General features: G+C 32.7%; 1 protein-coding gene across 2 annotated transcripts in view; it reads right to left on the minus strand.

Annotated features, from left to right (window-relative positions):
- The window catches only part of LOC116339215 (transcription factor IIIB 90 kDa subunit), a 43,051-nt gene that overhangs the window by 14,370 nt on the left and 22,234 nt on the right, over positions 1–6,447 (minus strand). The window lies entirely within an intron of this gene.

A 6,447-nucleotide genomic window follows, 5' to 3' on the forward strand; every position in this document is an offset into this window, starting at 1 on the left:
TTAGAAAATAGCTACCCCGGGCAAAATTATGAGGACCCCAAAAAAAAGAAGTCGATTTTTTGAAAACAAATTTCAGGTACACTTCGAAACAAAATGTTGTACACTTACCTACACTTCCTCTACACTTAATTGAAACAATAAATTTTGAAAAAAAATTATGTAGCAAAATTATGACTACACAGCCCAATCTTTGCTCATTATCTTTATCACCACATGCTGTACACGAAAAAGAAAACGGTGAACCAATGTCGAACAATGTGTGCACTTTTATTTTATTTTGTTCGCCTATGTATTTTATTTTTCGTCCATCATCAATTTCAATCAATCCAAGTGCATTTAGAATTTTCGTCGCATAAGGTGATCGCATGCATTGACATTTGACATTTTTTCTTGATCTTTGGCCCAGAGCTTTCCAACTATACATCAACCGCGGAAAAAAGCCTTCTAGGTCTGGATTTCGTATATTTCGTGTATATATATTATATAGCGAGTTCGACTTTTCAACACACTAATGTGGTTTCGTCACTCGCGCGAACTGCCGTCCGCTGTGACAGAATAAAAATCTTTCCAAACCATTACAGAAAAACTAGTAAAAACACTAATTCAACTTCACACCAATAGCTAGCTATACAATTTGTACCAAACTGTGGAAACTATTAACTATTTGATTAGCTTTGATTTGTACGAAAAACTACTAGAGCCAACTTCACGCACTAGAAATACTAGCAAAAACTAGCTGCGCTAGAATTCCGTGAATCTCCCCATAAAACCGGTAGAGTTTTGTTTTTTCCTTCTTTTTGGTGTCATTTGATCCGTTATGTTTATCACGATTACGAAATTTTAAATTGACAATGAGAATCGACCATTGTTTTTTGGATATGATAGACCTGTTAGATCTTCGCCAGAGCTGTTTTGTCGACCTTGTAAGTATTCATTTGTTCCAAGTATTATATATATTCTCTCTCAAACCTGATACTAATTTTGATGTTTAAATTTCAACATATGTTTGGACACCTGTCTTTATTATCTCAGTATCATAAAAAACATTGTTATCAAAATCTAAAACCATTAAGAAGTAGTGAATGTATTTTACTCACTAAAGCTTCGGTTAAATTTCTTTGTCAAATTTTACTTTTCCGCACACACCTAGTGTGTAAGGTAAAGTATTGGAATCGGTCGAAAAATTAACACCCATAAAAAATGTGTTTTCTGGGTGTTTTTGGGGCCAGGGAACACGAATCTAGCGTTTTTTCGATGTCCGAATGTATGTGCGTACCCTGTACCCTGTACCCTGTACGCTGTACCCTGTACGCAAAAATTTGTTAACACGATAACTTTCAAACAAGAAAAGTAATTCAAAATCGGACTTCACAGGATGATTGGGGGTGCCGAGGAATAGAAACCATTAGATTTTGAGCGACTTTGGTTGACAGGGTAAAGTGTCATGTCTGGTGTGATGCCCATGTCCATCCATGGGAAAAATTCAATTTTTCTTCCAAAAGTGATATTTAATGTATTCTTAAACACTCAAAAATGTGTATTGGGGGATTTTTGGGTACGAGAAAACCGAATATGACGTTAGTTTTGCGATACAATTCATTTTCGACACACTTTTCATTTTAAAAATTTCAAAAAAATTGGATTTTTGTATGGAAGCCATGCCTGTATGATATCGTAATGAGCTGAAACTTTGCACAGGTTATTTTTATCACACATAAATACCATTCCGAGAGTTTGAAGACATTTCAACGAATATTAGGGGCACCTCCCGAACAAAATTTTGGATTTTTCGCTCTAAAACGAAATTTTGTATGGGAAGTACCCTTAATATGCATTGAAATTTCTTCAAACTTTCAGAATGTTAACTTTTTGTGAAAAAAATAACCTCTGCAAATTTTCACATGATTACGATATCATATAGGCATGGCTCCGATACAAAAATTCCCATCTTTAGTAGTTTTTGTAAGAAAAGTCCTTCGAAAATTATTTTTATCTAAAACTAATGTCAGATTTAGTTTTCTCGTGAATTATTTGAGTAAAAGATTTGTAATAAATGCATGTCGTGGATCACAGTGCGGAAAAGTTCATCTTACGGATGTAAGACATTTTATTATATATTTGACTACATCAAACTAGAATGTATATATTCCAACGTTGAAAAATGTAGCGTTTTGACCCATTCGGGTGGTCATTTTCGTGTCAAATGGAACGGAGATTATATGCTACGAATTCCAATGGTATGGATTCACTTGTTTCTTTCACTTCCAATAATATTTTGTTTGACAACATAATCTGAACACAGCCCAACACATTAAGTTTTAAATTGAAAATCTAACAATTCATTTGTTCATTTACGCTCAAAAAAAAAAAAATAAACAATGCACACAAAAAAAAATAAATAGTAGATTTTTTAGGTTATGTGGTAGGCATATAGTTTACCACACAACAAGTAAAATCTACCTCAAAAAGTGTCACATGTACAGGTGTGTCAAAAATTTTTAAGCCTAGCATATAAAGAGAAGTGTTTTTAAATCATTCTTGTGCTGTAATTGAAGTATGGACTGTCAACAGTATTCCCACAAAAAATTGAGTTCATATCTCTCTTCATATGTTTACTTCGGCATTAGGCATTTAGTCATTTTGATATTTTTTGAAAAACTGAAAAATTCCAAAATCATGTTGAGATTAGGTACACCACAAAATATGGTATAGCATCAAATGATTTCAATCACTTCTTGCGTGTAGTTTATGGTGACCCTCCTCCATCGTATACCATAGTCAAAGAATAAGAAAAATCTTCATAGTTGTGCAGAGACTAGATGAATGTTGACTCTCACACTTTTGTGACATTAGTGGAAACAGTTCAAGATGTGATGGCCAAAATCCAAGTGTAGTTCACGAAATATTCCAAATGTCCAACAGTACGTTAGCTGCGACCCTCAGCATCGCAGCAGATAGTGTCTTCAATATATCACACGGAAAATGTTACTTGGAGAACGTTTGTTCGCGATCATTCGAAAAGCCTTTGAATTTTTTTTAACAGATTAACACTTTTCTCTTGTGATTGATTTCTCAAGCTTCTAGAATGTGGTGAATAAATCAATAGTAGTTGTCAATGAAGCCTGGTTCCAGTACTATAAATTAAAGACCAAAGTAAAGAGAACACAGTAGTATGAAGTGGTGAAAAGGCACCAGTAGAAGGTCGCCTCCAAACAGATGCTTTTAAACATATGGCTTCTGTTTCTAGGATACAAATGGTATATTGATGGTTGAAATATTAAAATAATAATATAAAATATTATGGTCTTGGGACTGTACTACGCTCGAGAGATGTATGAATTGCGTTTTTGTAGTAGAAGTAAAATAACGTTTTCTTCTGAAGAAAATTTTGTTCTCGCATGACAGCTCGCAAGTTAATATTTGGACAAGCACAACCACCACCTGAACTTTGATTCAAATTCACCATCTATTGTATTTATTGGGGCCGGCCTTTAGCTAGTATTTCCACTTTTTAAATATGAAAAATATCTCAAGAGGAAAATGAAGTAGTTGATTTTGTAAAAGTTTTCAAGAATTTCGAGATGATGGCCAAATGGCCAACATAGGAAACTATCCATAAGAGATATTGTCCCAATTTTTTGTGGCTATACGTTTGAAGGTTCGTACTTCAATTACAGCACAAGAACGATTTGAAACTACTTCTCTTTATATGCCAAGCTTAAAAATTTTTGACACGCCTGTATTTGCATTAATAAGTGTCCCATATAAAGGATAGGTAGTCAATTTCCGGTCGATATCAATTTTCGAAAAATCGTATATACTACTAAAATGTACTAATTATGTACAATTATGTACAACAATTATTATGATTATGTACCAACAAAAATTTTTCAGAATTTGGATTTTTAAAAATTGAAAATATCAAAACCCGTCAGATTTGATTTTGTACAATCGATATTGATTATGTACAAGTCAAATCTGATTTTGTACAATCGATATTGATTATGTACAAGTCAAATCTGATTTTGTACAATCGATATTGATTATGTACAAGTCAAATTTTTATACAATATACTTTGTTATGATAATATGGATGATTAAAAAGTTGGCCATTCGCGGCGAATTCAGAAACTGCTATAAAAATTGGACTGGGTGAAATTTGGGTACACGATGATAATTTCTCAAATCTGATGGTTGATTTGAATTGTACATATTTTGTACATTTTAACGACGTATACACTGGAGGTGTACGAAAGTTGAAAAAAAAAAAATCCGTAAATCGAACTTTTTTTATTTTTGAACTTTTGGCTCCAGATAGTGACCCGATGAACATTTTTCAAATCTGATGGGTGATTTGAATTGTACATATTTTGTACATTTTAACGACGTATAACTTTGGTGTTGTACAAATTCGGGTAAACATTTTCCGGGTTTTGATATTTTCAATTTTTAAAAATCCAAATTCTGAATTTTTTTTGTTGGTACATAATCATAAAAATTGTTGTACATAATTGTACATAATTAGTACATTTTAGTAGTATATACGATTTTTCGAAAATTGACATCGACCGGAAATTGACTACCTATCCCATATAAAAGGTGTCATACATTGGTATTTGTAAATTTGACAGTTTATAGATGCGACACTTTCTAGTAGATTACAAATATTAGTGCAAATACATGTGACACTTTGTGGTTGATTTTACTTGTTGTGAGGTAAGCTATGTGCCTACCTACAAAGAGATTTTTAATATTAATTCAGTTATAGTATATTTTTGGAGAGCGTCAAGAAACTTGACCATCCAGTGGGGAAAATGGAAGATGAATGGGGAACATTACAAACATGCGCGAATTGCCGAAAACGATTTTCAGTGAACATAAAACCGCATTGATTCAAAGTGTGCTACGGTTGCAAAGCGGCGAAACTGATTGCTGGATTACCGGACTCAGTCGGTAGTCTACCAGATATAATTGTGGCAACGGTTAGCAAACGTGCTTTGCAAAGGGGACGGAAGGAAATTAAGCGTCGAATTCACAATGGCAATTATCAGGATGTGGCGAAAATACTTCGGAATGGGCGTTTCATGTCAACTTCAAACTGATTCATTTTTGCTGTGTAAATAGTTTTGTTGTTCTCATTGTCATATTTTAAAATATATCCAATCATAAAACTATGCAAACCTACATTCATTTTAAATTTTCGTGAAAAAAAATTTGATTTTGCATTGGAAAAATAAAATGTTGAAGCCAAAAAGTTTTGCTAACGCTAGCGATATCAATTTTATGACAACAACGATTATGCTTCTCAACGTGGAATCACAAAGTGGAGTTCTATTTTGATATTTCAGATGTCTATATTAAAGGTTCCACTTTAGGGAGCAAGAAAAATTAAAATGTACCAATAGTACTTCATTTATTTATTTAACCCTCTGATGCATTATTTTTTCAACATTTTGCAAATGCATTGCTCTGTCTCTAGGCGAGGTAAACGAGATTTGTGAATAAAATTTTCACGCATAAAAAATTTGATTATTGATTATTCGATTGATTATTTTAAAAATGTTTCGAAAATGCTGTAAATTGAGGAATTAGTTAATTTTTCACAAAAAGTAGATCTCAACACGTTATCAGACTCATCGCTATGTCGATTCGGCGATGGATTTCAAGTAAGACTCAAACTTTTCACCATGCTTCGTAGTATAAAGTTTGTACAATTTGACAACATATTTCGTATAATTTGACTGCCTAACTTGTACAATTTCTCTACTTATTTTGTCAATTTTACTGCCCAAATCGTACTTTACACTTTGTTAATTCTACTTCCTATTTTGTTAAATCTATTACCCAGTTTGTATTTAACCGTTGTACGGAGGGAAGGAGCCCGTGGGTGAGTAAAGTTTTTAATTTAAAAAAATATTGATACTAATGATTGTCGTTCCTCTTTTCCATATATTCACACCTGAATGTTATGCTATGGCAACCGTAAAAATAACTGAAACTACATACAAATCCAAGTCCAAATTTGACCGTTAATTTTTGCCTGGTAATGGATGAATTTGCATTTCAAATTGTTCCTTGGGTAGAATGTACAGTGAATCTAATTATTTTGATAGACAAAATAACAAGCAAAGTAAGCAGAGAAACTCTCCACTAACATAGGATTCATATACGAATGGCATGTGAGTGGAGTGTGTCATGCAAAATTTTGTCTACCAAAAATATTAGATTCACTGTATATATTTCAAGTAAATTGAAAATTAAACGACACTATCAATTTGTTTACTTTTTTATGCATTATTTGTTAAATTACTTCGTTTGAAATTTATCATCATATTTAATAACATATTTTCCGTGTTTTTAGCTAGTAATTTCAGCGTTTTATAAAAACTGCATTTTTTAGGGTTTTTCTTCAGACCCATAGACAATAATAGTCGGGAAACCGAATAA

Source organism: Contarinia nasturtii, unplaced genomic scaffold (genome assembly GCF_009176525.2).
Source record: "Contarinia nasturtii isolate CC-2019 unplaced genomic scaffold, AAFC_CNas_1.1 Cnas_scaffold_493, whole genome shotgun sequence".
Classification (NCBI taxonomy): Eukaryota; Metazoa; Arthropoda; class Insecta; order Diptera; family Cecidomyiidae; genus Contarinia; species Contarinia nasturtii.